This window comes from Lissotriton vulgaris, chromosome 3_1 (assembly GCF_964263255.1).
Source record: "Lissotriton vulgaris chromosome 3_1, aLisVul1.2, whole genome shotgun sequence".
Taxonomy (NCBI): Eukaryota; Metazoa; Chordata; class Amphibia; order Caudata; family Salamandridae; genus Lissotriton; species Lissotriton vulgaris.
This window is the reverse complement of record NC_141689.1, coordinates 20,403,329-20,429,345: the sequence shown is the minus strand read 5'-3', so window position 1 is coordinate 20,429,345 and position 26,017 is coordinate 20,403,329. Positions and strand designations below refer to the sequence as shown.

The following is a 26,017-nucleotide window of genomic DNA, read 5'->3' as shown; positions in this document are numbered from 1 at the left end:
TTGGCGGCCATATTGGGTGTGGGCCGGGCTGGTGACGTGCTCTAGCAGCGCTTTAAAAACGGACGGCGATGACTCCGCGCAGCGGACACGTACAGCGGACGCGCCGGACCTGCGCCAGAGTCGTGCCAGAGTCCTGCCCGTCTGCGCCCGTCCGCGTCTCGGAGGCAGACGGCGCGGCGGGAGTTGCTGGGTCTAGGCTTTCTTATTCCACGGCTGATCTTCTGACAATTAGGAAAGGTATGGCCACGTGTCAGATGGTCTTTCCTGGACGGTATAGAGGTAAACGCCAGTGCCCTGGCTGTGGATGGCTCCCAGGTAATTCCCCGGTGTTCGGGGCCTCTAGCCCTAAGACCACTGCTAATTATAAGTGCCTTTTACTCAATACTCGCTCCTTGAGCAGACATGCTCAGGATATCTACGAGCTGTAAACGGTTGAAAAACCTGTATGCCTAATGCTCACGGAAACGTGGCTAGGGGAGTCTTCAAACCCTGATATTGCTATTGCTATCCCTCCTGATTATGTAATTTATAGACATGATAGACCTATCGGGAGGGGTGGAGGGGTCGCGATTGTGGTCCAAAGATCTGCCACATGTGTGGTTGTTCCTATGGCACCCATTTCTGGTTGCGAGTCCCTGGCTTTTGCTATCGCCCTATCTTCTCATCAATCCTTTTCGGGGCTCCTGGTCTACAGACTGTGAGAAGTTGGCCCGATATGCAACGTTCGCTATTCTAGCGACCGCTATGTATCGTTCCAACGACCCTTATGGTGTTTGGTTGTAAGTCAACCTATAGACCAGCTATCCTAGTAGCGTGGATACGAGCAGTCTAAGGCTAAAGACTCGAGAGGGCGCGTTAAGCCAGCTGTTTACCACACATGTACCCCTTGAACACCCAGTGAAAGGACACCACACAAGTGTTATGAAAATAAACAGTATATTTATTAAGAATCACAACAGCCCTGTACTCTTTATGAGGACAGGGTACTAAGCACAAACCAAATCTCTTTAACAAATACTTCAAGTGCACAATTAAAACAAGTGTCCGAGGACACGGAAAGTTTAAGGTCTCGGGCGGACCCGATAAGGCAAGTCGGAAGCGAGGGACTCAGGACCCTAGAGTAAGGAGGCTATGCAGGCACCGAAATGCCGAGTTACCTAGCCACGAGGGCTGCGGCTGCACAAGTCTTACAGGCGTCGGGGTCTTCCCTGACGAGCCAGGAGCCGGAAGAAAGGAGTTGCTGGCCGGCGACCAGTGCTGAATAGTTCGTAGAGATCCAAGCCTGGATCGGAGATCGATGAAAACCTGAAAGCAGAGGGGACCAAGTTCGTACTACTAGCCAGTAGTCAGAGGGTACCAGGAAGGCACCGGTTGGCCGTCACCTCGACCAGGTGAGTGGGCGACGTTAGGCTCTGCAGTCTCACGGACCAGGAGGCGTTGTCGGCGACCACGGTGGAGGTGCGAGCTGTCCCACGAAGGATGATGCTGTCGGCGTCGCTGGGCCCAGGATGGGGCAACAAGCCTTGGCAAATCTCAGGGCCACGTGGTGGGCCTAAGATGGCGTCTAGAGTGGACCAGGAGGGTCCGGGGTGCTTCTCGCAAAGATGGAAGCAAGGGCCAGTCTGGAACAACCAGACCAGCAGTGTTGTTTGTCGGTCGTCGTCAAGGAAGGGCACCAGCCAGCGGCTAGTGACCAGACAACGGGCTGAGCAGCGAGCAGAAGGGCCCCACGCAGATCGTGGAGATGCCGGGGGGCTGCACTTCGGTGCTGGAGCGGCTCAGGGTCGGGGCTTCTCGGACCCCAGAGCACTCACCAGAGAGTTACCTCGATGGTCGTGCTGGTTTTAAGAGCGTGCAGGTTCTGATGATGGCCGGTCCCTCGAGGTCTCGTCGCACCCACAGATCACAGCTGAGCTGATGACGTGGGTAGAGGTCAGAGGTGCCAGGGAAGCCGGTTCTCGTCGAGCTGGGCCGTCGGATTCCTTGAGGAAGGACTTACAGCAAACCGCAGAGTTCTTAGGTGGTGCCTGCTGATGCAGGGTGACTACTCCTTAGTCACAAGGGAGAATCTTGAGAAGAGTCTTGAATGTCCTTTCGTAGAAAGTAGTTCTTGAATCAAAGATGATCTAATTTGGAAGGGTCCCCGCTCCGGCCTTTATTCTAAAGAAAGGGTGGGTACATGACTAGGTCCTGCCCTAAGGGTGGGACCAGGAAGGGGGGTAGTTACACCCCTCTCCCCTGCCGGACTTTCCCCAGGCCAGGGCTGTTGCCCCTGGAACTGGTTCTAACCGGCAGATGCGTAGTGAGCACCGGGGCGCCACTCCGCAGTCACCTTCTCGCAAAAGCCCTACCTACCCAGAATACACAAACCCTGTCTGGGACGGTGCGAACACCGCCCTCGACAGGAAACCCTTTGTCCGAGCGCTCCTCGCTGGAAGGACTCCCAGCAGCAGGAGGTCAGACTCGTGTCTGTGGTGGCAGCATCCATTTTGTGGAGCTGAGGCTTCAGTTAACTTTAACCGGGGTTCACAGTTACGTACATGTCGTGTCCCTCTAGAAGGGTGGAATGCTAACCTCATCGCCAGAATTGGTGAGAGGGCAGCACCCCGATTCGTATGACACCTTACTCGACATGCCTTGATAACGCGACACCGGAGTTACCGATATGGTACGCGTCATCATGGAACAGCCATTGGGTCTTGATTCCGCAAGCTGCAACCGGGCTCGGCTCGGGCCTGAACCTAGCTCACACGAGCCCACGCACTCTGCCCTCAGGATTGTTAAGGCCTGCCATAGGAGTGACTGATAGGAACTCGAGTGTCCATTGTATGGTTAGATATAGTGCTACTATACCTAAAGCGAAGGGTGGTTACACGTCTTCGCCCCAGCTGTCGTGCAGCCAGTTGTGTCAAATTTAGGAGGCCAGCCAGGGGTGGCATAATACATGCTTCAGCCCCTGGCGGCCCTGGGTACACCTATGCCCTGCGTTACGGGGTCTGATAAGGTGGCCCAGTACCAATTGGTAAATGCACCTAGGGTACATATCGTAATTTAGAAAGAGAACAGCCAGGCTGGGGGTCTGATTAGCAGGCCCACAGCCAGAGAAAGTCGTAAACCAGTGAAACAAAAGCAAAAAATCTGGGTGATCATAGGATTGCAGACCCTACTCTCCTACACAGACCACCTGGTCTGCGAGGGTCTTTTTATGAGGAGTTGCAGGCACTAATCACGGCACTTTGCCTCAAGACAGAACACTGTATTGTGCTTGGGGATTTTAACATACACATGGATGCTGGGATGGACGGCGATTCAATTAAAATCAATGACATCACCGCCTCCCTGGGTCTTATTCCCTATCTGTATGTTCCTACCCATAACAAAGGCCACACTCTTGATCAGGTGTTTTCTACCATACCTCTTGCTATGGCTAGTCCCGTCCCCGTCCTTTGGTCAGACCATTTTCTGATTTGCTTTCAGATTCAGGGAACCAGCAAATCACCTTGTGTAAATTCTAATCATTTCAGGCACCCTAGTCGGGCATATCATCGGGTGACTCCTGAAAGTTTGGCTCAGGCCTGTTTGGAGCATCCCTGTCCCCTATCAGGTGACTTAGAAAGTGATCTTGACTTGTTACAGAAGTGGTTAGTGGAGCGGTTGGATGAGCTTGTTCCGCTTATTGCGCCCCGGTCATCCACAAGGCGGACATCGGCGCCTTGGTTTACGGAGTCTCTTGCACTGTCCAGGCGTAATTGCAAGGCAGCAGAGAGGCTTTGGCACCAGCAGTATGATCTGGAGGCCATGGCTGCCTATAGGGCTACTATTAAGGTCTATCATGCAGACATTTTGGCAGAATAAAAGAATTATTTTTCTGCAGGAGTTGAGAAGGCTTCAAATTCTTGCAGGGAAATTTTTACTATTGTCAAGGAGTTTGTTACCCCTAAGGCCAGTGCATTGCATCATGAGTTTTCTGAGCCATGGGTGATTTCGTTAGCGAACTTTTTTACAACTAAAATCAAGCGGATTCAAGATTCCTTCCCCTCCGCGGGCCCTAGTGTTGTTACCATCCCGAGGAACCAGCTGATCTCGACAGCAGAATCTGGTCCTTTTCTTTCAGAGTTTCCAGCTATCTCTGACTCTATCTCCCAGGACCTCCTTTCGAAACTTAAGTCAGGCTCTCCCTCGGACCCCTGCCCTGCTACTTTTCTGGCCAGGGCTGCAGAAGTTTTGAACCCTCTGATTAATCCGGTTCTTAATTTATCACTGACCAGTGGTGCTGTCCCTTTGGTTTGGAAACAAGCAATGGATGTTCCACTCCTTAAAAAGCCGGGCCTTGATCCCGAGAGTCATGCCAACTATAGGCCAATTTCTCTTTTGCCTGCTCTTGCAAAGATAGTGGAAAAGCATGTTCATTTGGTGCTCTCCACTTTTCTCGAAACTCATAGCCTGCTGCACTCCACCCAGTCAGGCTTTCGATCAAATCTAAGCACCGAGACGGCGCTTCTGGAAATCAATGAAGCCATTAAGGAAGTGTGGATTCAGGTGGAAGAGCCATGCTGGTAATGTTAGATCTGTCGGCGGCTTTCGACACCGTCCCTCATGAGGGTCTACTCAGCAGACTTTATGAGATCGGTCTGAGAGGGACGGTGTTGAGCTGGTTTAGATCTTATCTAGCTGGTCGCCGGCAGGTGGTCTGGGCCCCCCTGTACTCAGCCGAAGTGCCGCCTTTGGAGGTCGGAGTCCCACAGGGGTCGGTGCTTAGCCCGACTCTGTTTAATATCATCATGACCCCTTTGGCGGTGCTGGCGGAGTCTTTTGGGGCTCAGATCATGTCATACGCCGATGACACCCAGCTCCTTTTCACTTGTGGTAAGGGAGCTGAGTTCAATGGAGAGAGCATCCGCTGGTGCCTTGGGGCTGTTTTCGACTGGTTTCAGCGAAACAGCCTCAAGTGAAACCCTGACAAATCAGAGGTGCTGTTCTTGGGGTGTCAGGCTGACCCGAGTTGGCAGGATTGGTGACCTGTGAACATGTTTCCTCCCCTGTCCTCTTCTCTGGTGGCTAAGAACCTTGGGGTCAAAATTGACAACAGCCTATCTCTTAAGTCCCAGATCTTGGGCCTGACTGGCACTTGCTATGGTCTCCTTAAAATGTTGCGCAAGTTTCGTCCCTTGCTCCCTTTGACACATAGGAAGACGACGGTCCAGGCTCTTATCTGCTCCAGGCTGGACTACTGAAATGTTTTATATTTGGGTCTTCCGGACTATCTACTACAAAAACTCCAGGTGGTCCAAAACTCGGCGGCACAGGCAATTTTTGGCCTACCTCGACGAGCGAGAGCCTCGGACCTGTTAGGAAGCGGATTGTTTTTAAAGCACTTACCCTGGCCCATTAGGCACGGTGCGGTGGGAGCTGAATATATCCAGAAACGCCTTGCTTTCTACAAACCTACAAGATCCCTTAGATCGGAATCTCTTGGTTTGGTTATTGTCCCTGCTGTTAGGAAAGCAAGGGTAGGGGGACGTTCTTTCAAACACCTGGCTCCTCAGTTATGGAACCCCCTCCCCCTGTTGCTTCACTGTACCTCGAACCTGCTGGCCTTTAGAAAAGGTCTGAAAATGTGGCTCTTTGGACAGTGATCGGTCTGTTTTTTTTTTACCTTTTCCTTACTCCTTCTGTAGCTTTGCTGTGGGTCGGAAAGCGCCGGGACACTCCTTGGAGTAGCCGAGCGCTATGTAAGACACCCATAACATTAACATTAACAGATACACATCGTTTATTGCAAGAAACACACCTGACCAAATATACTGAGCGGGAGGTTGCGAGTCGATGGGCGGGCTTTCGTCTGGCTGCATCATACTCATACTCATCATACTGGTTAAAAAAGGGGTAGAGTTTACGCCACTGCACACTTACACAGATGAAGAGTGGAGATGTGCGATGGTATGCGGTAAGCTATAATGTGCGTTGATATCTGTTGTTAATATGTATGGCCCGATATTGGATGATCCGGCTTGTGTGGACCGCATTAGTGGAAGGTTGTGTGGGTGGCCAGCCTCTCCTGTAGTATGGGGGGGAGATCTCAATACTTATTTGAATGTGACTTTAGACAAGTCCAGCCCCATCTCGCACCGGACCCCCAAGGTGGCTAAGAGTATAGTGAGAGCCATGGAGGTATTTGGGCTATATGACATTTGGAGAGAAAGACATCTGGGGTTAGCCTACCGAGGTAAGTGGAGCCTGCATTTGTTTCCCTGTACACATGAACACTGATTGTACCGCACTCTACAGGCAGAAGTTGCTAGCTTTTCAGAATTTGGTTGGGACTAGGTGTGGGCAGAATTTGCGTAATTGCGTTACGCAAATCTCAGCGAAATGGTAAAACATCTCTGCGAACACGCAGAAATTCCACAAACACGTGGAATTGCTTGTTCGTGATGCTTTTTTACTATTCGCAATCGCTGTTTGCATGCTAAAGGGGAAATATCTTGCTAACACGCATTTTAAGAACGCAAACAAGCAAATAATTTCGCAAAGTTGCTGAACTCTGAATTTTGGACGATTTCGAGTTCTCCGCAGAACGCAAAATTACCCAAATTCCGCAAACGGAATGTAATTTACCACCCAGGCCTAGTTGGGACCCTGTAAGTTTAGACTGGGCACTCAGATCTGACTTATCATTATTGGCAGCTCAGTTATTGAAATCGGATATGGGGATCCCACGGTGATGGGCAGAGTATTGAACCTCATTGGCCGGTCCTGCGGGTATATGACCTATACAAACTAGGGCACACAGAACCACCTTACCTGGACCAATATCCTTATTTATGCCATCAATATAATCCCTCATATTGCTTAAATATATATCTATGGAGGAAAGCTTAATTAACATAACTTCAAGTACATTTTTAATACAATTAGTTAAGTCCTCTTTGAGTGTTCCAAGGAAAGGTGTCAGATGAGCGTGAATGGAGTTTTCCACAACAGTAGCGCAATGGACTTTGGCCCACTCTTCCGTGCCCAATAGTCCTCTACTCCCCGCCCCAAGCAGAGTCAATAGTATTTGCCCCCAACTTCAAACCCTTTCTGTGTTTGCTCTTGATTATAGCTCCCATTGTGGCAGCTCCCCCAATCTTCTGCCACAGTCTCCCATGGGATAATGGGCAGTGGAAAGAATATCTCATGGCACCTCAATAGGGGCTTGCTCTTCCGTCTCAGAGTCTAAATCAGTGCTAGCACCATTTAAATAGGATTGTACGCTTTCACTTGGTATCTCACAAGAGGTGTTCTGTAAGTTCTTATCAGGGCTAAAGTCTCCCCCTAATCCCAGCTGCTCCTCCATAACATGGATTTCCTCATTTAACACCCCAACAGCTGTTGTCAGATATGAAATACTGAAAGCCTAGTTATCCAGTATTAGGGGTGTCTTTCATAGATTCACATGCCTGAATCATTCCCCGTCGTCGAGACGGGAGCCTCCGGTAAATAAAAAAGTAATGTCCATAGACATACATAGAGAAAAAGGGTCTAAGGGCCTCCCCTTAGTAGCCTTTCCTTGTCCTTATGTAAAAAGGACCAAACTCTCACAGTCAGCCAATCAGCTCCGACCTCCCTCTAGAACCTTCCTGGGAGGAGCCTCAGTCCCTCAGATTTTCTACCGCACGTTGTGCTAGGGAGTCTCCAGCCTGAGCTCTCCTCAGGATTACTCAAAATCCATCAAACTTTCTTGGAAAGTGTTCTCTGAACCCTCAACTCTTCAAGGACTACTTCACTACACTGTCTTGACAGTAAGTGTGTTTTTTCCACTGCTTCTTCCATGTCTGACTCAAAGAAGAAAGCCCTGTTCAGGGCCTGCTCTTCCTGTAGCAAGAAAAGAATCCATGTGGATGATCAGCACGACCTGTGCTTGTATTGCCTTTACCCGGACCATGTCTCAGACAAATGCAAGATTTGTAGGTCTTTTCCAAAAAAGACCGTGAGAGATAGGGAAGGTCGCCTTCTTATTTGGCTGGACAGGCTTAAGGACAGAGACAATCTGGACTCCTCTGTGAGCAGTGTTTCCAGGACCTCAGCTGTCTCTCAAAAGAGGCCTAGGGTGTCTTCCCCTGGCCCCTCAGACACTCCTCCTACGAAGACCCACAAAAAGTCTTCAGAGGCGAGATCTGCGACATCTTCAGTGTCTGCTAAGGAGGATAAAACCTTTAAGAAGCCTGCTCCGTCCTCTAGACAAGCCCAGAGGACTACCTCAGTCACGACCACAGTGTCTACCACATCAGCGTCGTCGCCTTCAGCGTCGACGACGACGACTACGTCCTCCTCATCTTCAGGTAGACCTGTTTCTTCTATTAGTCTCCTAAAATCGTCGACGACGACAAAGACCAGGTCGACAACGAAGACTACACCGTCGACGACGCCGTCGTCATCGACGAGCCCATCGTCGTCGAAGGCGCTACAAAGGATCCCACCGTCGACGACGAAGGTGTCGACGAGAGACTCGACGACGAGGACGTCGTCTAAAAAAGCACCGTCGACGAAGACGTCGACGACGACTTCGCAGTCGTCGACGACCAAGATCCCATCGCCCACTCCACCGTCGACGAGGACCTCGTCGACGACTCCGTCGACGAAAGGCTCGTCGCCGAAGACCCCGTCGACGAAGACTCCGTCGACGAAGGACTCGACGACGACACCAAAGACTCCGTCGACGAAGGACTCGACGACGACACCGTCGACGGAGGGCTCGTCGTCGAAGGGGGCACTGCCGGAGCCATGGAAAAAATCGAAACCTGTAGAGGTATCGACCCTGATGCTGCCGCCGTCGACGGTTCCCTCAACGACGACAGGCTCTGATGTGCAGTCTGGCAAGCCTAACAAACCACAAATTACCCCGGAAACAACGTCTCCGAGCAAAGTGGAAAAGCAACCACCTCAGGAAATCTTCCAAAGCAAAGAATCCGAAGAGGATGACCATCTGGATCCCGCTACTTCGGTCTCGGACCTTAACATCAAATGCCAAAGCACTGATGAGGAGCAGGAAGACTTCACCTATCAGGAACACTCTGTCCAGACTAGTGTCCGCACGGAAGTCACCCCCATGATATGCTTACCGGCGACCCTTGTTGATGACTTAAGATTCCTTGTACAAGATTACAAGCAACGCTTTCCAGAGGCGGACAGAGGCGGTCAAGCGCCTAAGATTCATGCGACTGAGGACAAGGGGAATCAGACACCTACAGTCCAAGTACCAGTGTCCACACCAAAACAAACTCAGCATCACCCTCAAACCCACCATGACGTCCAGCCTCAGGTGGTGGTCTCTTCGGACGATGATGAGGATGAGGAGGAACTAGAAGAAGGAGAGGTCTAGGAGGTACACTCGGACCACTCAGACAAGGATGAAGAGGATGAATATGTAGCATCATCCCCAGCTTCACCACAACCACGTCAAGCGGACTCCCCGCCTGTGGACATTGCCGGCTTCCATAAGCTTGTGGAGAGAGCAGCAAAGAGATTCCATATGGCTGTGGAATCAACAGAAACGGACTGTTTCTTGCACGATTTTAAGGAACAGACTCAAAAGTCCGCAAAGGCTATTCCAATTATAGAATTTTTGTGGGAACAAGGAAAGAAATTAATGCTGACACCTGCTTCTGTACCGGCGGTTGTTCCACGCCTAGACAAGAAATACAGAGCACCACTTACTGCGGCGGCTTGCCTCAATGGTCACCCCAAACTAGACTCGGTGGTGACGCAGGCGGCCCAGAAACACTCCCGCAACCCTTCCTCACCACTGTCCGCTCCCCCGGACAAGGAGGGCAGGAAACTTGACACGATTGGAAAACGTTTCACATCCACATCGGCCATGACCATCAAGGTGGCCAACTCCATTGCCTTGTTGGGGCGTTACAATCGCCAGCTCTGGGAGGACATAGCCCCTTACGTGAAGGAACTACCTGATGCAGTCCAGGGTGAGGTGAAGGCGCTCCTGGTGGAAGGTCAATCTTCAGCAGCGGAACTAATTGACTGTGCTATCGACGCAGCCATGACAGGCTTCCGTCAACTTGCGGGGGCTGCAGTCCTATGACGCCAAGGATGGCTGAGAGCAACATCATTCCGCCAGGAAGTACAATCGAAGGTTCTGGACATGCCCTTCGACGGGCAACACCTTTTTGGAGAAAAAATCGACGAGGCACTGCAGGCCATTAAGAAGGACACAGACACTGCAAGGGCACTGGGCACTCTGCAGTCCAGAAACCAGTCCTTTCGGGGCAACAGATCCAGAGGACAGTCCTCTTATCGAGGCTCCTATCAGAACAGGTCCTCGTTGTCATACATTCACAAAGGCCAATACCAAAACAAACAGCAACAAGGCCGCCAGTCTTCGTTTGGAAGATCTAGCTACAGAGGTAAAAATACCAAGAGGGGTGCTGGCGGCTGCCAGTGACCGATTACTCCAGCCAGTCCAAGCACCCTCTCCATCCTTTCAAATTGGAGGAAAACTGACCCATTTCCTCACCAATTGGCAGTACATCACCACGGACCGGTGGGTTCTTCAAATTATTCGATTCGGCCACTCTCTCGAATTCACCTCCATCCCTCCCAATACCCCTTCACGCAGACGGACGCACAAACACCCGCGCCTGCTTCTCAAGGAACTTTCGACAATGCTACAGAAAGGGGCAATCGAAAGGGTGCCGGCATCCTCACAGGGGAAATGATTTTACTCCCACTTCTTTCTTGTACAGCAAAAAGAGAACAAGTGGAGGCCCATCCTGGATCTCCGGGCGCTCAACACCTTCCTACGGAGCCAATCGTTCAGGATGGTGACGATTCAAGAAATTCTGGGCATTCTAGAGAAAGGAGATTTCATGACATCATTAGATCTCCAGGATGCCTACTACCACATCCCCATCCTCAGAAATCACCGGAAATTCCTGAGATTCGAGGTGGCGGGCCGTCACTATCAGTTCAAAGTCCTGCCATTCGGCCTCAAGTCCGTGCCGCAGATTTTCACGAAGTGCCTTGCGCCAGTGGCAGCCTTCCTGCGTCAACTGGGCCACCAAGTCTTCCCCTACCTAGACGACTGGCTGGTGAAAGATCCCTCACCTGGAGACGCAGTCACATCCTCCAACGCCTGCACCAATCTCTTTCAGAGACTGGGATTGACGCTCAATCTCAAAAAATCCTGCATGGTCCCCACAACGAAAATTACCTTCCTAGGGGCCACATTGGACACAGAGTGCACAAGAGCCTTCCCCTCGAAGGAGAGGACGGACAAGATCTTATCCCTGGCCACGGCAGCAAAAACGCACCTAAAAGTTCGGACTTACACCTCCCTCCTGGGGATGATGTCTTCCTGCATACTCCTCATCCCGCACTGAAGACTCAGAATGCGGCCCTTGCAGGAGGCACTCACGAGCCAATGGACTCAAAGTACTGGCTCCTTCGAAGACATTATTCGGATCACACCAAAAATGTCCAAAGCTCTGCAATGGTGGAAACGTCGCCAGAATCTAACTGTAGGGTTACCGTTTCTCCTTCCAGCATCACCTCTAGTGATACCCACAGACGCCTCCCTAGAGGGATGGGGCGCTGTTCTCCATGACCTTCGGATCAGAGGCAAATGGGACACTCAGGAAAAATCGCTCCATATAAACCTTTTGGAGCTAAGAGCCGTGTATCTGGCTCTCCAGGCCTTCTTGCCACGCATCCAGAACTCCCCGGTGCTCGTCAGGACAGACAACACCACGACGATGCACTATCTCAACAAACAGGGGGGAACGCGTTCGCTCTCTCTCTCACGCGAATCGCAAAAGATCTGGAACTGGCTAGTGCTGCACGGAATCCCGCTCAAAGCGGAATATGTCCGAGGAAAGGACAATACCATCGCGGACGCCCTGAGCAGGCAAAAATCCCTCTCCCATGAGTGGGAACTTTCAGACAGCGCCCTCACTCACATCTTTTCTCTATGGGGAGTCCCGAACATCGACCTCTTTGCCACCAAGAGGAACGCCAAATGCCCAAGCTACGCAAGTTGGCATCCCCAACAAGGATCACTAGGAAATGCATTTTCCATCGGATGGTTCAGCGCCTTTGCATACGCTTTTCCTCCATTCCCGATGATCCCACGGCTCCTCAGGAAGATGAAGGTGGAACCCTGTAACCTGATACTAATTGCCCCGTTCTGGCCGAGGCAACACTGGTTCTTGGATCTGCTTCGACTCTCCATCAGATCACCGATTCGCCTGAAACAACACCCGAACCTCCTGACGATGTCCAACGGGCAAGTGCAGCACCCGAACCTCCAATCGCTCAAATTATCAGCCTGGCTCCTGAGCACAGAGAGTTCGGTGGCCTGAATATCCCACAAGACTGCAGGGATGTATTAGCCAAAGCAAGGGCAGACAGTACGAACAAAACCTACACTCTCAAATGGAAGAGGCTCTGCATTTGGTGTTCCGACCAGGGCCTACGGCCCCTCGCCATCACCCCTGAACAGATATTACCATACCTCCTGCATTTGGCTCAGTCGGGACTGGCGCATGCGTCCATCAAGGTTCACCTGGCGGCTATCCCGAGGTTCACCAGAACTGTCACAGGACCTTCTCTGTGGTCAAGTCGGCTAGTCAAGCAATTCCTCAAGGGGCTATACAGATCCTTTCCGAGGCCTCGGAAAGTACCTCCTACATGGCAGCTTAATCTGGTACTCAACCAACTCATGCGTCACCCGTTTGAGCCCATTCATCGGGCATCTCTTAAACACATCTCATGGAAGACAGCGCTCTTGCTCGCTCTAACATCTGCCAGAAGGGTTAGCGAGCTGCAAGCTTTGTCCATTCAGGAACCATATATGCAATTCAGACATGACAGGGTGATACTGCAACCAAACCCTAAGTTCATTCCAAAAGTACCTTCGGACTTTCATCTCAATGAACCAATAGTCCTTAAGTCCTTCTTTGCCAACCCTTCAACAGCAGCGGAAAGGTCGCTGCATTCTTTGGACCTTATGAGATGCCTAAAGTTCTACCTGGACAAGACTAAGGCTCTCAGGAAATCTTCACAACTGTTCGTGGCATACAGCAGACCACGAATGGGCCTGCCTCTCACGAAGCAAAGCATCTCCAGATGGATCTCCTCTGCGATTTCATTCTGCCACGACAAGGCCGGCCGGCCTTTGAATGATCATGTTAGTGCTCATTCCACCAGGGCAATGTCCACGTCAGCAGCACTGTTTGCTGGAGTGCCGATCCTGGACATCTGCAGAGCGGCGACCTGGAAGTCACCGCATACTTTCTCAAGACACTACTGCCTGGATATCGAACTCCAGAAAGATGCGGCAGTGGGCCAGGCGGTGCTTCGCCATCTGTTTCAGTAAGGTGAGCCTTCCTACATCCCGCCTTCCAGGTATGCACATTCTTGCTCTGATGATGTTCTATCCATGCTGTCTCCGTGTCTCCGAGCAACTCTACTTTACAAATGTGCTACTATGATTGCTAGCTATTCTGATTCAGGCATGTGAATCTATGAAAGACACCCCTAATACTGGATAAGAAATGCGTTACTTACCTGTAGCAGCAGTTATCCAGTATTGGTGTCTTTCATAGATTCACATGCAACCCTCCCGCCTCCCCTGGAAGGACTCACTTCCCTCTCGGACTATATTACGCCAACCTAGCTGGGTGCGTACGAAAATCTGAGGGACTGAGGCTCCTCCCAGGAAGGTTCTAGAGGGAGGTCGGAGCTGATTGGCTGACTGTGAGAGTTTGGTCCTTTTTACATAAGGACAAGGAAAGGCTACTAAGGGGAGGCCCTTAGACCCTTTTTCTCTATGTATGTCTATGGACATTACTTTTTTATTTACCGGAGGCTCCCGTCTCGACGACGGGGAATGATTCAGGCATGTGAATCTATGAAAGACACCAATACTGGATAACTGCTGTTACAGGTAAGTAACGCATTTCTTTCTGGGAATCTTAGCCTTTACTTTCCCCCCATCAGAATTAGAGGGACATTTTCTCTTACCCATGGCAAGTTGTAGATGAAAGAGGCCTGGCCCAGTCCAGTCTCTGCTACGTGCTGCCGGTGTCATATGGGTCCGCCCTTGGCCTGGGATTTGCCTGTGCACAGCCTGGGGTCCCCTGTGCATGTTCCTCCCTGCGGGCCCTGTGGTGCTTTTCAAGGCACCTCCGGGTGCATGTGAACAGCGTTGATGGCAGCTGATTGCTGCAAAAGAGCCTGGGACATGTAGTCCTGTCCTGCTCCCCCTTTCTGGTCTTGGTGGTGAAGACAGCAAAGGTAAGGGACTTCCCATGCTGCGGGAGCCCTCTGGGGCTTTGCAAGGCACCTCCGAGTGCCTATGGACAGCGTCGGTGGCAGCTGCTTGCCACAAAGGAGCATAGGATGTGTAGTCCGGTCCTGCTCCATCTTCCGGTCCCGGCGGTGATGGCAGCAAAGGTAAGGGACTTCCCTTGCTGCAGGAGCCCTCTGGGGCTTTTCAAGGTGCATCTGGGTGCATTTGGACAGTGTCGGTGGTGGCTGATTGCCGCGAAGGAGCCTGAGATGTGTAGTCCTGTCCCGCTCCCCTTTCTGGTCCTGGTGGTGATGGCAGCAAATGTAAGGGACTTCCCACACTGCGGGAGCCCTCTGGGGCTTTTCAAGGTGCATCTGGCTGCATTTGGACAGTGTTGGTGGTGGCCAGTGCCTTATTACTAATCTGGCTTTCATCAGGACTGTAAAATATGTGTGAGTTAAAATAGGGGTTGTGTAGTGTAGTCTATGTGTCTACACGCCCTAAAGTGTATCTAACTGTGAGAGGGGGGATTCCCTTCTCAAGATCACGCTTTCAAGGCTTGTTTTTTGCTCCAACGTTATTGAAGTGGCAAGGTTCTGCGAAGGAGGCACAACAGGTCCCACACTGCTGCTGGCCAGAAATCCTGGCCACACCTTGCCACTACACAACCCCTATTTTAACTCACACATATTTTACAGTCCTGATGAAAGCCAGATTAGTAATAAGGCACTGGCTGAAACATGTTGACACTCTAAGGACGTAGGAGGTCGTAACCCGCCTCTAACGTCCCACAGCCTTATTTTTAACCGCTGACGGAGGCCCTTTTAATAAAGTATCCTCACCTCAGGGACCATCCGCCAAGCCGTTTTAACTTCACATACCTGAACACCCCACACCGCACACACAGTGACATACCTGCTCCGCTGTAATCAGGCGTCGAAGCACACCCGGGACACGCTAGGTGTCACTGGGTGGGCCCGATGATGAAGCATGCCACCAACTAGGTTGGTGGGTGAGGGCTTTCCAAAGACACCCAACAGGTGCCACTGCCAATCGGCAAAACCATACTGAGTCGCTAGGAAAACAATAATAATAATGTCAGATTAACCCCTGCTCTTGAGCTAGTCTCCTTTTGATAAACTTAATTATAGAGGCTGCTCAGCAGTATAAAAATAATGAAGTAGACAGTGCGAATGAGATGCTGGAGAGACAACATCGCATGGAAATCGATAGATGCTATCCGATGCTGCCTATTCCCTCCTCAGACAAAAGTAAGGACTTGGAAGTAGGCATGAGCGGATTTTGCGGATTGGCAATCCGCGAATTTGCGGATTTGCGAACTCGCAATCCGCAAAATCCGCGAATTCCCGCGAATTTGCGGATTTGTTTTTTTTTTGTGTTCGCCCGTGTTTCTGCCAGTTCGCGAGGGTTTTTACAATTTCGCAATTTGCGAACTTACCTGTCGGGTCGCAAGTTTTGCGAACTTGTTGTTTCTACGTGTCCAACCTGTTTGGGACACTCTTCTTCATCACTGCCACTCTCTGTCACCACTGCCACTCTCTGACTACTCATGCCACCCTCTGGCCCACCCATGCCACCCTCTGTTTCATCACCACACCCTCTGGTTGTCCAGTGTACATTATTTTCGGCAAAGCAAAGCACACCTTCCCTGCCTCAAGTGACCTGAATTAATTTGGGGCTGATTAATGTGTCACAGAATATTTTTTTAGCTGGCACCTGCTTCCTTAGTGCGCCCTGATTAGTGATCTTTTGCACTTGCTAAGTGCTTTCATTGTTGCAAAATTAGTTACAACACCTGCCCTGCCCCAACTGACAATAATGAATTAGGGGCTGATTAATGGATTTTAACTTCCAGCCTGGCTCCTGCTTGTCTCCCTTAGCTGTAATTCATGACCTTTGTGGCATATGTGTAACTATTCTGAGGTTCAGAGCAGGGTCACATAATAGTTTCAACTGGCAACTGAACTCTGGAGGGGCCCCTCAGGAAGCACTACAGGAAATGGCTACTAATGATGTGCCTGAACTTTTGAACCTGGTAAGTAGTTACTTTCAGTTTTGCTTAGATCGTATTTCTGCAATTTCGCACTTATTCGCGGGGCGCGAACTCACGCGAACAGTGCGAGCAGTGCGAGCAAAATCCGCTGCTCGCGGATTTGCGGATTTTGCAGGAAATTCGCAAATCTCGCGGATTGCGGATTTCCCGAAAATCCGCAAAATCCGCGAGCGGAACGGATTTTCCGCCCATGCCTACTTGGAAGAAGATTCCCTAATGTCTTGCTTATTGAATTCACCTCTGCCCTATGCCCAAAATCCTAATGCACCTCCGTTACCCCCTCCTATTGCTCAACCAGAGGTTGCTCAATTGCCGATTGTTCAGCAACAGGCTCAGCCTACTAATGCTTCTTGCCTACCTCTGATCCGTCTTTGGAAACTGTAATTCAGCCCCCATCTCCTCCTCAATCCCCCGCTCTTGTTCCTCAGTTGGCTACGTTCCAGTCCCAGTTGCCTTCCACATCTGTAATGCCTCCTGTTCTCCTAAGGGATTCCCCTACTTCACACAGGAGACTAGCAGATGCTTTTTTCGAATTTCTTTTCTCCTCTTCTTGGGTCTTTGAACTTGTCTCCAGCTTTCTCTAGACAACAATCTCGTTGTCAACTTCCTTTTACAGATGAGAAAGTAATTTTGGGTTCCCTAGCTCATAAATGGATTGAGAATGGACTAGAATATAGTGCAGGGGACATTATGAGTTCCTTTCATCAATGGGTAGAGCCCACACAAAGATATGTTTTTAATGTCATGTGTCAGACTCTTATCAAAGGTTGGGAGGATATGGAGCGGGATACGGTTCCTTCGGAGTTACTGAAATTACAAGCTGATTTTGATAAAGGTTTTATTGTAGGACCACGAATTGAAGAGGTGGTGAATAGACCTGTTGCGTTTTGAACAATGTTCTTGTCCCTATCTTTTTCCGAGGCTGATCCTGCTAAAAAACAAGGCATTAAGAATTATCTGATGTGTGAAGTTCCTCCCGTATAGAGAGAAGAGAGGGTTGGCCCGCCTCAAATTCCTGCTCATTTCCAGCGTATATGGGTTCACGAACCCCAGAAAAGGTCTGAAGTATTGGTGCTTAAACAAACTCTTCCGGACCCTCGTAAAAATCCTGCTGGATATTATAAGGAATTGTCTCAAACAGTTGAGGCTTGTATTATGAATTTGGTCGATGTTGATATGTTATTTGAAAACGTTGTTCCGCAAGCATTATGGGCACAGATTCGCAGGGAAAATCATGTTGGTGAATTAGGTGGTGATTGGGCTGCTATTAGAGCCGCTGATGCAAATCAAGTGGGTGGTGCAAAGCCTGAGGATCTGATTACGGCCCTACCAGGCAGAATAATTGAATTGATGACAACTATGATGCCTGCGGTGCGAGTAAATTAGGATAAGCTGGCTGCATGCAAGCAAAAGAAAGACGAAAGCATCTCGAATTTCTTCACTTGTTTTGAAGAGACGTTTATTGATCATAGTGGTCAGGATTTGAGTGTAGAGGGTGGTCAGCGGTGGTTTGTGGATAAGTTTGTATATAACTGGCTTCCCGAATTATCAAATAAATTTGAAGAGTTCTGAAAGTGCATGGGCTGTCTCTTCCCCTGCTAAAATACTGGCTACTGCACAGTATTATGAGAATAGAGATAAGGAGGAGAAGGAGAAACAAGAAAAGAAAAATAAGGATTTGAAAATGAAGGTTCTTTTACAGCAAGCTTATCCTCCGCGCCCCGCACAGCGTCAGTTTTCTCATCCCCCGCAGTTTCAGAAAGTGTTCCAGAAACCTGAGTATTTTGCACCCCGTCCTTCGTTATTTCCTAATCAATGTGCGTATTGTAGGGAAGAGGGACATTTCAAGAATAGTTGTCCGGTTTTATTACAGCGTAATAATGGTATGTCTGCTCCACGAGGTCGTGGTAATTTTCAGACAGGACATAGACGTAGAGGACCAGGTGTGTCCTCTTAGGAGCAGTGTTCTTTTCCTCCATCTACTAGGAATTACTTTGATCAACAGAGAGTTCAGTCTACGCAGTATTATAATGATGAGTATTGTGAAGAAAGGGCTGACGATTTTCAGATTGAATAGGACAGCCATGGATGAAGTGAGGGGGTTGTGTCGATTCCAGTAGATCAAAATTGGCCGTATGTCATTATTAATACTATGGGTGTTTCAGAACCATTTCTTTTGGATACTGGTGTGATGAGAAGTTCTATTATGCATTCTAAACTCCCTGGGGCACCTTTGTCTGGCTTAATAAATACTTCTGTAGGATTTTCTTGCGCCCCAGTCCGTAATCCGGTTTCTTGTTCCTTGCCCATTTCGATTGGTCCCTATGATTTGAATGCTCCACCTATTCTGACAACTGGTTGTTGCGAGAACTTGCTAGGTCTGGATTTGTTGAAAAAGCTACATGTAACATTGTATTGTTCCCCTTCTGGTGTGCATCTTACGTTAGGGAGGAAATTAACATCTTCCATGTATTTGTCCCGAGACCAGTTTCCACCTGAGTTGCTTTCTCTTCCTGAAAGTCTTTGGGCTACTGGCCCAAATGACGTGGGTCGTCTTGCAATACCACTGTATGTTGTCACAGTTTAAGAGAATGTTAGAATGCTACGCATTCCTCAATACCGTATCTCTAGTGATGGAGAGAGAGCACTTTTGGCTATTGTTGATGATTTTATTCAGAAGGGTGTGGTTGAAGAAAGCAGAGGCAATGTTTGTAACAGCCCCGTTCTTCCGATTCTTAAGAGAACTGATCCTTCACAGCCTCCTGTTTATCGATTTGTTATTGACCTTAGAGAAGTCAATAAAATAGTTGTGCCACAGTTTCCTGTTGTCCCGGACATTACTGCTTTGTTGACGATGATTCCCGCTTCGGCAGCCTGGTTTTCAGTCATTGACCTCAAGAACGCTCTCTTTAGTATTCCTATTGCGGAAGAAAGTAGGGACATCTTTGGTTTCTCTTTAGGTGGCCGAAGTTTTAGATTTAAAAGAGCACCTCAAGGCAATTGCAAAAGTCCCTCCATCTATGGCAAAGCTCTTAAGTCACAACGTGATGCTTTCTCTTTGCCTCCAGGTGCTATGCGTATTCAGTAAGTGGACGATTTGCTGGTGCTTGCTGATACGGAAGATGTGTGTAAGCATGTGACTGTTGCGTTGTTTTGTCATTTGTCCGCTCTACATCATAAGGTGTCTCCCTCTAAGTTGCAATATGCCCACCAAGAGGTTACCTATTTAGGTCATCTCTTGTCGAAGGAGGGAAGGCGATTGACCCCAGAACGTATTCATGCTATTTCACTGATGTCTGTACCTACCACACAGAGAGAAGTGAGTGCCTTTTTGGGTATCACTTCCTACTCTAGACAATGGATTCCCAATTTTTCACTTTTTCCCAAACCACTGTTGGCATTAAAGTTGAAAGATACGCCCCATCCGCACCCTTGGACGGATGAATGTCAGAAAAGCTTTGTTTATCTACGTACTGCTTTGTGTTCTGCTCCAGTGTTGGGTACTCCAGATTATAGCAAGTCCTTTCCACTGTACGTACACGAGAGAGAGGGTTGCGCATTGTCAGTTTTGACACAGCAATTTGGAGATAAGCAGAGGCCATGTGGCTATTTCTTCCCTACACTAGACCCAGTAGCTAAAGCTTTGCCCAGTTGTCTCAGAGCTACAGCAGCTGCGGCGATTTCTATTAGACCGTCTGCCAGATTAGTGTTGGATAACACACTCATTGTTTTGGTTCCACATGCAGTGGATACCGTGTTGTACAGAACAAGAACACAGCATCTTAAGAGTGCTTGTTCATCTGGATACGAGCTGACACTTCTAGAGAGTGATATACATATCAAAAGATGTAACACATTAAACTCAGCTACACTGTTACCACTCCCAGATGAGAAAGACGTTCAGGAAAAACATGATTGTTTTCTTCGTACAGAAGAAGAAACAAAGGGTAAGATTGATTTAAAGGACACTCCGCTCAAGGACCCGGATGGAATCCTATGGGTGGACGATTCTTGTTTCAAGCTTCCAAATGGGGAGACTACTTATGCTTATGCTGTCTCCACCTTATGCACAATTGTTGAGAAGGCACGTATTGGACATAATTCAGCCCAAGCAGCTGAATTGATAGCCCTGACTAGAGCGTGTGTGTTGTCGAAGGGAAAGAGAGTGAATGTGTACACAGATAGTCAGTATGCATTTGGTGTTGCACATAGTTTTGGTAAGTTATCGAGGGAGAGAGGATTCTTTACCTCTCACAGGACAAAGATCCAGCATGGTCAGTTAGTGACTGATCTTCTTGAGTCACTTACCTTACCTGCACAGATAGCGATTATAAAGTACAGGGCACATAAGAAAGTCATAGATGATGTGGGTCGTGTAAATGCGTTTGCAGATGAGGTAGCAAGAACTACAGCTAGAGACATGGCTAGCCGAATGTATGTGGCAAGTCCTGCAAACTGGGTTAGGGAAATTGGAATGTGAGAAGACACGATTGCGAGTGTGAAAACGATTCAGGGAGAGGCTACTGAGGAGGAATTGAGAACGTGGGAAGAAAGTACGGGAATGTTAGACTCAACGGGTTGTTGGACGGAATTGTCGGAACATCAGCGATGGTTATTACCGGACGCTTATGTATTGCCGGTTGTAACTATGGCTCATGGTCCAGCTCACATTAGTGCGAAAGGCATATGTAAGCTCTTAGCCCCTGTGTGGCCAAATGAAGGAATCCCGAAATGTGCAGAGAATGTGGTTAAGCATTGTATTGTTTGTTTAATTCATAACCCAGGAAGGGGTACCCCAAGTCCGGCAGGTCATTTTGCTCCCCATCATATCTTTTTGAGGTGTTGTAGATCGATTACATTCATATGGATCGATGCAACAACCTTAAGTATGTTCTGATGGTGGTATGTGCCTTTTCCCGCTGGATAGAGGCCTACTCCTTGAAAGATAACACTGCTCTATCAACTGCTAAATTGTTGCTTAAAGAGCTCTTCCCCAGATATGGTTTGCAGCGAATTGTCTGGAGTGACAATGGACGTGAATTTGTGGGTCAAAATATGCAGAAAGTGTGTTCTGGTCTTAGTGTTAGACAGAAGTTCTATGCGGCAAACCATCCACAGTCAGCGGGTTTGGTTGAGTGTTATAATGGTACACTCAAGCTTAAACTAGCTAAGATTCAAGCCAGTTCGGGTCTTGCTTGGCCAGATGCCTTGCCCCTAGCTCTTTTGTCAACCAGAACTACTGTGCACTCTTGTATGGGACTTAGCCCGTGTGAAGTGGTATTTGGACGCCAAGCTAATATTTGGGGTGTCCCTCGTCCCAAGATATACTCTGACATACCATATCCTCTGTTAAATGATTATTTACATGACTTGACTATTAAATTAAGTATTATTCGTCAACAGGTACAAAGTGCTTTGCCGGAGGCTTCCACAGACCCAGGTCACACCATTTTGCCCGGTGACTGGGTCTGCATCAAACAATTTCAACGAACTAAGAACCTGGACCTTCGTTGGTCTACGCCTACGCAAGTTTTGCTCAACACCCGCACAGCTGTGAAGGTGGTCGGCAAGCGAAATTGGGTGCAAGGCGTGCACTGTAAGAAGGTGCAATTGCCATTACCCTTCGACCAGTGGATTTGCAGTGGTGTAAGGAAATCGGACACTGCAGCGGTTCCTTGTTTTGTGCCTTTCAGTGATGCTCAAATTTATGGAACTCAGTCTGAAAAAGCAGATGATGCTATTCTTCAATCCGCTGTGCCTGAGCATCTTCGAATAGACACTACCAATCCAGAAACTCTATTTAAGGACCAGACCGTGCCGTTCAAAACACACTACAACCTGAGGTTGAGAGCTGACCAAAGGAACACTTTGACCACTTTTTTCCTTATTACTTAAAGACATTTTCTTTCCCTTTTTTGGACTTTTTTTTATGTGATATATTTAGTATTAGATGTGCCATCTGTCTCCGTCGCAGGGTCACAGTAGGAGACTCAGACTGTAACCTGTTTTTTGTTCTTTTAGCAACTGGCTACGGCCTCAGGATATACAGAAGTAAGTAGCTGAGTGATTGAGGAAGATTGCCGTGAGCGATTTTTTTTTTAGGGAAAATGGATGGTACAACAACCTTAGGTAGGGAAAATAGGAAGCAGGAAATGAGATTGAAATATTGTCGATTTGGCGTAACTTTGTGTGTTTTTATGTTTTTGTGTATTTTATTAGCTTACAAAAGTTGGATTGTACATATTCTACACCCGAGAAATGTAACTAATTATACAACTTCTTTTCCCTCTCGTCTTTCTGTCTTTTCACATAAAATGCATTCTCTACCCCCTCATGAACAGATAAGGAGAGCTGAATATATGAATAATACGTTCGTCCAGTTGTTGCACCAACATCAGTTGGCTATTAATATGACTGACTGTTGGTTGTGCGGACTTATGCCACAAAATACGCGAAAGGGGATGCCATATTTGGTTCCTCCCTTTTCATATGAAGGTTCAGCTTGGGCTTACCTGACTATGTTTTCAGCCGCATACCACAACAGACTTAGAAGCCCTGTGAAGACTTCTGGGAATGGATTGGACTTTAGCCATAGCACCTTGATTAAAGGTATAGTGGTTATGGCTAAGATAGTAGAGAAGAGCAAGATTCAGTTGGATGAGAAGAGAGCTTATGATGGATGGAATGTTACCCACTATGTTTCTAGCCTTGGTGACAAAACTAGAAAGGGTGAGTCTTCTCCTGTATGGACTGTACCCCATCAAGGTAATCTTTGTCTCCAAGCCAACAGGCGTACCCTGCGCCGCCGGGTCTTAAGGCTGCGGTTCTCCAAGACTGCGAGGCCCAAGTGACCTTGGAGGGCTTCGACACTTTGGGGATCTTTATTACTGGAGATCCCATGGTCTATACAGCTTGGAATTTGCAGCCAACCTCTAGACTGCCTCCAAAGTGACATCTGTCACTTGTGGACCCTCCCTCTGTTGCTGCTTAGTAGAGTGGCACTGTTCAGAATGATGGCGTTGCCATGTTTTTTGTATGTTTTCCAAAATACCCCCTATCCAGTTCCAGACACGTATTTCAATGCCATTGTTAGCTTGGTTTGCACGTTGTTGTGAAAAGGGGCTCCCCCAAATATCGCCCAAGGTTCTTAAAACATAACAGACTTGCACGATTAGAACTGGCCGGAGGCACTGGCCTCCCCAAGAGAAGTGCCTATCAGGGCCTGTTTAAAACTGGTCCAGTTAAAAATCCTACATATAACTTATATATCATGCACCACCCTAGTGAAGATGGGACACAGGACTGACAATGTTTGTAACAGGAGTTGTTGAGAGGTGGGGTCTTTCTACCACATATTCTGGGCATGTCAAGAAATCCACTTTTATTGGTAGGCGATAATATCCTGCATGTCAGGCGTGGTGGGGGAGGAACTGGCACTTCGCCCTAATGGTATCTCCTAAATGTGTGGGAGGATTCCAACCTGGGGTGTGCAGAGCAAACGTGGGCTATGTTAGGTTTTACGGTGGCTAAACACCACATAGTACGACAATGGGGGAAGTAGTGCTTTCCAGGCTCCGGGATTAGAAAAAAAACATGGATTGGTCCAAATGGAATGACTACAGGGGAAATCCATGTACTCCCCTTGGGAGAGACTTTATTTTCCAGGATTCAGGCAGAGTCGGATGGAATTATGCAACAAGGAGAGGTTTGATTGCTGTATGGTTTTGAGAGGGGCTGAGATATACCTTGTACTGTGCTGTAATTATGTTTAGTCTATGTCTGAATGTGCACAAATATCAAGTTGTCATTTCTGCTGTGTTGAAAAAAAATATATATTTAAAAAAAAGAAAAATGCCACTTCTGTCCATCAGTTGTTCTTTAGGCACTTTTAGAAAGTTGGCATGCTTCTGCTCTTAAGCCCTGTGTGCCTATGCCTGTTTCCAATACATGTATGAATTGGGTGACAGTTTAGTGTAGTCCCTCTAGATAGTCACATACAAAGGGAACTGAGGTGTGCCTGCTGGGCCATTTCTCTTCCTGTTAGGTCATCCATCCTGGGCATGATTGGCAGGAAGAGCTGACATTTACATCTGAATCAGGCTGTGCCTGACCCCGTATAAAGAGCTGCTTTGTGGTGTGTCTAGGGCCAGGGAAGGAAGTGCCTTTGTGCACTCCAAAACCCCTTCTTAAAGTGTCCCTACTTCAAAGGCATCACTGGATATCAAAACTGAACTTGTGACCCCTCCAAGCAAGTGCAATTCTGGACCTGTGGATAATCTGCCCGGAAGAATGACCTCGGTGCTGCTGAATGAATACCACTCTGTTGGGCAGTTGCTCTGGGAGAGCTGCCTTTCTGCTGTATTGCCCTCCACTAAGCATGGGCGGAAAATCCGTTCCGCTCGCAAATTTTGCAGATTTTCGGTAAATTCGCAATCCGCGAACGCTCTCGAATTTACCAAAAATCCGCAAATTCGCACGCAGCGGATTTTTTTTTCTTGGTGATACAATTTGGCGGCGTGCGGTGTAAGTTCGCAATTGCGAACATGTAGGCAGCAACAATCTCGCACTCGCGAAATTACGAAAATTGCAATTCTGCACAAGAAATCCACTAGCAAGCAGCATAGACCTTCTGAAAGTGATGATTTTTATCAGAATAACTCCTCAGGTTGACATTTGCCTGCATTTTATTGGATTTGAGGCCTTTTGACTTTCTTTGGATCACTTTTGGATTAGAAATCAACTTTCACAAGTAAGCTTGTTTGGGGCATTACAGTTGCTGTAATGCTGTTCTGCAGAAAAACGAGTTTTGCAAAAGTGAAAGCATTCAGCAGGTTCAAAAGTTCAAACTCATCATTAGTAACCATTCCCTGTCAAGCTTCCTGACTGGGGCCCCTCCAGAGTTCAGTTGCTAGTTGCAACAATTGTATGACCCTGCTCTGACCCTCACAGCAGGCTCATAGAATCGCTACAAGTAGGCCATACAAGGTCTTGGAAAAAAATTGCACTGCAACAGAAAGCAAATTACAGATAAGGAAGCAGGTGCCAGACTGGAATTTTAAAACAGTGACACATTAATAAATCAACCCCAAATTAATTCATGTCAGTTGAAGCAGGGCTGGTGTGCTTGCTTTTCCCCCCATAATCTACAGTGATGATGAACCAGAGGGTGGCATTGATGTACCAGAGGGTGGCATGGGTGAAACAGAGGGTGGCAGGGGTGAAACAGAGGGTGCTGGGAACCTGTGATGATAAACCAGACGTAGAAACAACATAATCGCGACCGTTGCCGACAATTGCGAACTGGTACAAAACCCTCACTAACTGGCAGAAATCCTTGCGAACACACAAAAAAAAAAATACGCAAATTCACGAGAATTCGCGGATTTTGCGGATTGCGAGTTCGCAAATTCGCAAAATTCGCGAACGCCAGATTCGCAAAATTCGCTCATGCTTACCCTCCACGCTGCCTGCTGCCCGCTCTACCTGTGTGAGAAGAACTGGACCTACACCTCTTGAACCCAGAGTGACTCCAGGGGTAGTCACTAAGAATATTTCAACAATGCGATATCTATGTAGATAAAGTGGCGAAGTACATCCATGAGCAAGTCAAACACACAAACATGGTCATCCATTATTTACATATATTCCTATTCTTC

The 26,017-nt window shown here is 48.4% G+C and overlaps 1 protein-coding gene across 1 annotated transcript in view; it reads right to left on the bottom strand.

Moving 5' to 3' along the window:
* Nucleotides 1-26,017, bottom strand: part of LOC147725836 (vomeronasal type-2 receptor 26-like) — a 667,311-nt gene that overhangs the window by 76,252 nt on the left and 565,042 nt on the right. The window lies entirely within an intron of this gene.